The sequence below is a fragment of the Mustela putorius genome, unplaced genomic scaffold, assembly GCF_011764305.1.
Source record: "Mustela putorius furo isolate JIRA1106 unplaced genomic scaffold, ASM1176430v1.1 tig00003859_pilon_pilon_pilon, whole genome shotgun sequence".
NCBI lineage: Eukaryota > Metazoa > Chordata > Mammalia > Carnivora > Mustelidae > Mustela > Mustela putorius.
In genome coordinates, this window is record NW_025422011.1 from 29,072,138 (window position 1) to 29,080,545 (window position 8,408).

The 8,408-nt window shown below is 43.0% G+C and overlaps 1 protein-coding gene across 5 annotated transcripts in view; it reads right to left on the reverse strand.

The window, feature by feature from the left end:
* Positions 1 to 8,408, reverse strand: part of FAR1 (fatty acyl-CoA reductase 1) — a 93,744-nt gene that overhangs the window by 59,125 nt on the left and 26,211 nt on the right. For 3 of the 5 annotated variants that reach the window (XM_004752022.3, XM_004752020.3, XM_004752021.3), the window contains exon 1: positions 7,702 to 8,207. The exons of the other annotated variants lie outside the window; for them this stretch is intronic. The gene's annotated coding sequence lies outside the window, so the exon portion shown is untranslated. Of the gene's footprint in view, positions 1 to 7,701; positions 8,208 to 8,408 lie in introns of those variants that run through there. 5 annotated transcript variants of the gene reach the window in all.

Below are 8,408 nucleotides of genomic sequence, written 5' to 3' on the forward strand. Positions count from 1 at the left end.
GTTATGTGAATGTGGTCTTTCTCCCTCCCAAAGTATCTTAATTATACTGTACTCACCCTTCTTCTGATAATGATGTGAGATGATAAAATACCTACGAGATGAGATGAAGGAGGGTAAATGATGTAGGAATTGTGACTTACTATTAGTCTACTACAACTTTCTAACATGTCAGAAGAAGGATCACCTACTTCCAGACCCAGACTGACCATGGGTAACTAAAAACACATAAAGCAAAACTACAAACAAGGAGGGATTCCTGTTTATTTTTCTAAGGAGAGAGCACAAAGCTTTGGGGAGATGCTCAAAAGAGATCATGACCCTTGACTAAAAATCTCTGCATTATGGAACATATATTAAGATTTTACTCTCAATTAATAATTTAAAGTATTTAATACTCCAAAATAATAATATATAATTTTAAGAATTCCTTAAATTCAACAAGGATTTCTCATGTGAGAAAACTTAAGTCAAGCCAACGTTTCTGGCAAGATTTCCATAAAAGACAAGATTGATGTAAACTAGGTATTTCTTTTTTTTTTTTTTTAAGATTTTATTTATTTATTTGACAGAGAGAGAGGAGGAAGCAGGCTCCCCGCTGAGCAGAGAGCCCGATGCAGGGCTCGATCCCAGGACCCTGAGATCATGACCCGAGCTGAAGGCAGCGGCTCAACCCACTGAGCCACCCAGGCGCCCCTAATCTAGGTATTTCAAAGTAATCTTAAAATTGTCTAACAGTGGGGCGCCTGACTGGCTCAGTGGGTTGGGCCTCTGCCTTAGGCTCAGGTCATGATTCCATGGTCCTGGGATCGAGCCCCACATCGGGCTCTCTGCTCAGTGGGGAGCCTGCTTCCCTCTCTCTCTCTGCCTGCCTCTCTGTCTACTTGTGATCTCTCTCTCTCTCTCTGTGTTAAATAAATAAATAAAATAAAAAAAATTTTTTTTTAATTTTCTAACAGTTAACATTTAAACTAACACATACGCACCACCATTTAAGATCTCAAAATGATTTATATTTGAAAACTGGTGGCACACACACAAACATTCTAGACAAAATGGATCCATTAATACATGTGGTACTAAGATATTTAGAAGGCTTTTTAATGAAATGTGCCAAATAATTCACCAGAGACAGTAACAGTCATAAAGAAGTGTGTCTTAACTTGTAACACAGAAACTGGCTTTTTTCAAATATTGATTTAAGATCAAAGTATGTCAATAATATGCTGTACGGGTCTAAAAGACAGAGATAACAGATTTAGATAAAACTTTCTATGAAGCTAAAGTTAGATTTTTCTTTTTCTCTTTTTTTTTTTTTTTAAGATTTTGATTTATTTATTTGACAGAAAGAGATTACAAGTAGGCAGACAGACGGGGGGGGGGGGGGGGGGGGGGGGGGGGGCGGGGGGGGGGGCGGGCAGGCATCCTGCTGAGCAGAGAGCCTGATGATGCAGGGCTCACTGGATTCCAGGACTGTGAGACCATGACCTGTGCGGAAGGCAGAGGCTTAACCCAGTGAACCACCCAGGTGCCCCAGATTTTTCTTTTTTTAAAGATTACTTATTTATTTGACAGAGAGAGAGAAAGACAGTGACAGAGAGGGAACACAAGCAGGGGGAGTGGGAAAGGGAGAAGCAGGCTTCCCATGAGCAGGGAGCCTGATGCAGGGCTCAATCCCGGGACCCCGGGATCATTACCTGAGCCAAAGGCAGCCGCTTAACAACTGAGCCACCCAGGTGCCCCTCAAGTTAGATTTTTTCTAACTATATGTTTTCTCCATATGATCAACCTCATTGCACCCTTTAATATTCTTTTTCCCCATCTAAATCCTTTCATTCAGAAATAATGTCATCTCTCATTTAAAATACTTTGGTATATAATCTCATGTTGCTATATTGTTTTGGTATATAATCTCATGTTGCTATATTGTTTTATATATGTATATTAAGTATATCCAATTACATTAAACCCATCCAACAGTAGATTATTATATCTAATTTCTCTTGCCTAGCACAGTATAACACATGTCTCAAAAATATTTAAATGAACGATTTCTACTTCACTTAGCTTAGTGTCTATTATCACATTCATCATTCTGTATGGTAGTACCTGGTAAAACTGTTTAGGGATTTGCTTCAAAATAAAAAAGGGGCAAGTGGGTGGAAGTAGAGATGAAACAAGATTAACCACAGGTTTGTAACTGCTAAAGTTAGTGTGTCATTTTATGTCAGCAACTTTCCATAATACAAAGTTCAAAGAAGATTCCTTCTCCTACTAGAACAGAGAGAATTTCTCAAAAGACAGGTCCAATAGTCTTCTTCTGTAGAAACCTGCCCCATAGAGAGCAGATAAATTTACTTCACTAAACACATTTCATTATTTAGGCAGGACTACCTTTCAAAAATACTTTAACAGCTTCTGTATGGTATATTATTTAAATGGTCCTTTTATAAAACTCAAATAAAACATATATTCATTTGTTAACTATTTACTAAGTACCTACTTTCTCAAATATCCTATCTTAGTAAATGCAGGCTATCAAAAATAAAACATCCTCTCTAATACATTGGATCTGATAGTATCTCAAGCATCCACAGAAAAAAGGCAAGGAGAGAAGGCAAAGACATGAAGACAAAGAAAAAAATAGCAGAAAGCTAATAAATCCAGGTTTTTTTTTTTTAAAGATTTTATTTATTTATTTGACAGAGAGAGATGACAAGCAGGCAGAGAGGCAGGCAGAGAGAGAGGAGGAAGCAGACTCCCTGCTGAGCAGAGAGCCCGATGCGGGGCTCGATCCCAGGACCCTGGGATCATGACCTGAGCCGAAGGCAGCGGCTTAACCCACTGAGCCACCCAGGCGCCCCTAAATCCAGTTTTTAAGAAGGATTTAAGGCATCTACATTTTTAAAGAGAGAGCATAGTTTGTTCAAGCTGGACAAGTCTCTAAGTTCCTCTCCCAACTCCACTTTAGAAATGAGAAAACTAAAGCTCAGAGAGGGGAAGTGACTCGCCTCAAGCTACACATCAAGTTACTAGCAAAACCAAAATTAAAACTCAGATCTGCTGATTCACAGTGCAATGTTAATTTTCCACATCAAAGTACTTTCTTCTACACTGTAATATTCACTAACTAAAGAGAATGAGTATTTTATTATTAATATATGCTTCAGTTCTATATTATACCACACACACACACACACACACACACACAAAATGTAATAGACTAAGTAAAGAAAGGAGCTGGGAAGAAAATGCACACAACAAACTCCTAAGGCACTGTACATGCAGACTATATGCATATACCACACTTCTCAACTCTGAGACACACATTTGACTTTAAGACATAGTAGCCATTTGGGAGTGCCTCTCTACTTACTAGATGGGGTGTTGTCCAATTCATGAATCATTTAATAAAGAGAATTAGATCTTCAAATTAAAAAAAAAAGACAAAGTACCCATTTCATAAGCATTTTCAAAGACACTGTAAATTACATCTTCATTTTAAAAAATACTAAAATGTGAAAACATACCCCTCTAAAGGTAATATAATGCACCCTTAAAAGACACATAATAATCACCATCATTTAAGAGCCAGTGTCATAAAGCAAATACACAGAGCAACAGTGCCATCTTCTAAGGTAACAAAGTTACTAAACACCTAAGGCTATGTGGCATTTTTTTTAAATTGCAAATATTAACATAAACAACTCTTTCTTGCCTTTTATCTCATATGCATGAATTTTGGCTTAAACAAGGTTTCAATCTCAGCTCTGTTCTACCTCTCCAACATTTGTTAAGTTACTAATTTCTCTGAGCCTCATTCTCTCATCTATAAGAGGTTCTCCACCTTGGAGAACTGTATGAGAACTAAATGTAATAATTTATTTAAGGAACATAGTACAGTACCTAGATGAAACATTAAGCTTCCTCCCACAATCCCTATGGGCCAAATTAAACTAAAAATTAGATCCTATTCTTGACTTACAAGATGGCCATCTCCATTTTAGAGACTGAAATTAAACTGTACTGATCCTGAGGCAAATCCTACTAGTTAGCTCTTGAATAATTATTTGATTAGAGAAGCTTATTTCATTGTCTTGAAATTTGTCTCTTTTCTTCTTCAAATTGGGAACTGAAAACAATGACAAATTTTAAGTTAAATTAGTTATATGTAAATTCAGCACTTTCATATTGTCTTACTGAACTGAAACTGTAAGCCCATTACAAACCCAGTAAGAGAGGAACTACAGAACAAATGTGTAGGAAGAAAGAAGGGTATAAAATCCAAAAGACACAGTTAAAATGACTCAATTGAATGAGAAGTATGCATTTGTTTAACCTTAAATTCATTTATTAAACCCTAAAAAAACAACGTTCAGAAAAATCAAGACCATAATATCTCCATGCTTCAAGGTGAGTTAGTAATCTCATCCCTCAGATTAAGCAAATGCCATCTTTCAGTATATACAGTTTCAGGATGTGTCTGGTCATTTCTAAGACAGGAATGTACCTACCCAAGTATCTCATAGGTAGCAATATACACTGAAATAAGACCATCTTTTCCCCTTCCCCAAACATAATGCAGAGAAGCCCACCCACATATTCCCTATTAGCTCGTTTCAGTAGAATGATTTTCTCCCCAACTAACTATAAAAGTAATGCTTGTTTTATTGAACTTGGAAAATACAAAGTGCATGAGCATTTTTAAAACACCCACGATCTCAGCAGCCAAAGATTAAAATTTTAGAAAGGGACATACCAACTCTTTCCTATGAATTTGACCGCAACTGCCATCATATTTTAACTATGTATAGAGCACTTGCCACTAAACATGAGTAACTATCTGCCTATACCTTATTATCTTAATTCTGGTTTTTGAGACTAAATTCACACAAGTTTTTTTCCTGACTTAACTCATTCTTCTCAATCTGTTCTTCCGAGTCTCTCAGCTACGTATTTTGTTGCTAACTACTTCCTCTTTCTTAAAACTATTTCTATTCTAAGTTTTCCAAAACAATATATTCCTCAGTATCTACAAGAGTCTCTCCAGCTCATCTTTTTCTCTTCCTTCACTGGCTCTCTTCTATTAATTCCTGACAACCTCCAAAAAAAATGGCTCCAACCTGACCTTTGGATTTGCTTGTCCACTTTGAACCTCCAGCATTTAACACAGTGCCTGGCAGGAAGCTTAGGGTCAATTAGTATTTACTGACTTTGTCAATCCTGACCTGCCACCTATTAGTTGTGTGACGTTGGGCAAAATAATCTCTCTGAATCTCAGTTCCCTCATCTATAAAACAGCGATAATCAAAGAAAGATGAGGCTAGAATAGCTCAAAACTGTGTCTGGCACAAAGTGGAACCCAATAAATTTTGCTACTGTTATCAATATAATCTAGTACAGGACTCAAAAATGTTTCTGATTGTTTTATGGTTGAACACCAAATCTACCTCTCAATAACCCAACTTATTGTCAACATATTTTCTTATCACAAATATCAAAAAATATTTTTGTACTCTTTCCCTTACTGTCTCCAATCCATCATTAACTATTCTAATTCTTCTCTCCTAGCCACAAGACAGAACCATTGTTTTTCAACTAAACTACAACCACAGACTCAATTGATCTCCACACTCTTATATCTTCATTCAAATATTCCATCCTCCTTAAAACCATTTTTAATGTGTCATTCTTATCCAAAGTTGCTGATAGCATGTCCAAACTACTGGAATGTCATCTTCATGTCTTCCAATAACACATACCCAAACTCCTAGTTCTAAAGATGTCTCAAAATTAACCTCTTCCTGGAAACCTTCCCTGATTAACTCCACACCACTTGGATTAGTTGTTCTCTGCTCTGAGTCACCGCAGCACTTGGGTACTGTTATACTAAGGGTAAAATGTGATCAGTGAATAGCAGTGCCAAGAAATTACTTCCACGAAATTATTTCTACCTCCTAGAAAAGAATGGTCCATTAACTACAATGCTTTGTGATCTGGGTAAGGAAATATCCTATACAACATATGCCCTCTTTGCTTTCTGTCTTTGACACTTTATATTTGTCAAGAAGTGTTTAACTCTTCACAAGCCCTTTGTACTACAGTCAAGCAAAAATTACATCTCGACGCCTATCAGCACCTCCAATTTAAATCCACTGAAAATGTATAGTGGGCCACTTTTGTTTCTACTACTACTTCTCTGTTCTCAACCTCTGCCCACACCCCACAAATAAAAACTTTTTTTTTTTGCATCTTTTGCAATGGTCTCCACAAACAGTTCCTCCTTATGCCACACACTCCCAGTCCAGACCCTCTCCTCCTTCCTAAGAACTCCTAAAGATTTAAACAGAGAAGTAACAGCAGAGATAATACACACATTATGTCTTTGATTCCTCTAAGTGAAAAGAACCTTGAACCTATTTAGCTATAACGCTCTTCCCAAGGCTAAAAAACTTCCCAACAATAGGATACATAATCAAATTCCACTGCATCAAAGTGGTCGATCTTACAGTAACAGAACTGTACTTCCACGTTAATTTTCACTGTGTTACTCTCAGAGATCTTGCATCATTTTTATGCTATGTCCAACAAAATAGGTGAGACATTCCCCTACAGCGCAGATTTTCTGAACCTACCTTCTGATGCTGCCTTTAAACCAACAGATTCTAATTTTTTTAAGACAAAGAATTAAGGGATTCCTCATTGCCATCCATGAAAAAACAAACAATATCTGCTTTTTGAGAGGGTGTGCGTGCTGCTGTGGCAAAACAATTAGATGAACTAACGGGGTGGAGAAGGGAGACACAGCCAGCCTCAGTAGAGAGAGTTAACTTTGAGGGCTTGGCCCTCATGAGTAGTGTACGAACCTATGAACCTGGCTGACTGAGTCCTTCCTACCTGCAACACTCGGCTCTCCAGCCTCTCCCAAAAGGAACAGTTATTCTTGCTCACTTAGTCATAAAAGATCCACACCCTTCTGCAGCCGACGGTCAGCAACTTGCACACTTTCTCCTAACTGGTCTCCTAACGCCTTCTAGTCAGCCAGCTTCCAGCCACACCTCATCTAAATCTTCTCTCTGTCACCTTCCGGGAGTAGGTCCCTCTCACTCCAAATCCACTCGTCCTCATTCGTCCAGGGATCTTAACCTTCAAAACCCTCCCGGCTGATCTGCCCCTCCACTCCCTCAGTGCCTACTTCCCAAAGGCCAGCCACATTCCCCGGCTCCGCACCTTCACCCCGGGCACCCTTTTCAGAGCATCACCCTTTCCCCCATCACTTTCTTCTCCCTCAGAAAGACCAGAAATTCTTTCAATCACACGCCCCCTCCGACAGCCGCCCCGGGGCACACGAGCCCGCTCCTCCGTTAAGTACCCCGCCCCACCTTCACCACCTCCCCGCGGCCTCCCCACACCAGGCGGAGCCCCCAAGGCTCCGCGGCTGCAAACCAGGCCCCTCCCTGCGTCCCCGCTCGCCCGCCCGGCACTCCGGAGGGCGGCGGCCCGAGCCCAGCGGCGCACAGACCACCCGGGCAGAGGCAGGCGCCCCCGGGTCCGGGCGGCCCAGGGTGGGGGCGGGGGCGGGGCGGCGGGTGTCGCCTCCGCCTCGGGCGGCCTGCCGCCCCAGCTCCCGCAGCCGCGGCCGGGACCAGGCGAGAAGCGGCCCGCATCCCGGCCTCCCTTCGCCCGGCAGTCGCCGCCTCTCACCGAGACGCAGAGGCTCGGGCCTCGCTTTCCCCCTGGCCGTCCAGCGATGGCTCCGCCGCCGCCGTCGCGCTCTCCTCACTCGCTCTTCCACCACCCCCGACCGGCTGCTGAAGAGCGGACGGGTAGTGGCACGCCCATTGGCTGTGCCACTCGCGTCAGCCTTCCCGACCCGGACCTCGCGATGTGACTGGCTGGCGCGGCGCCTCTTTTCCACGTCCTGTCCTGATTGGCCTGTCTTGTCTCTCGCGCCCCCTTACCGGGAGGAAAGCTCACCCCCTCCTCCTCGCTTCGGCCTCCCACCCTCCCCAACCCCGTTTCCATCGCGGCTGGCTGGGGGCGGGAGCAGGCGCAGGGGGCGGGAGGGGGGAACGCGAACTGCCAATGGGAGCGCCGAGAGAGGGCTGGGAGGCGGGCTCTGCGGCCGGCCGGTTCACGGGGGCAAGTTCAACCAATGGGCGCGCGCCCCACATCCCGGGCTCAGGAGCGCCGGCTTGGCCATTGGGGTTCCGGCGGGTGGCGCCCAGGGCCACACCCGGCTGGCTCGTCGCGCGGGAGGGGTACCCACTGGAAAGGTGGGAGAATGCGGCGAGGCGGCGCGGGCGAGCGCGGGCAGCCATTGTGGCGTGCTCCTGCAGCGCCTACGTGGAGTCCGGCGCTGGGTCGGTGAGAGGGGATCCCGGGCTCTGTACTCCAGGACCGCGGCGGGA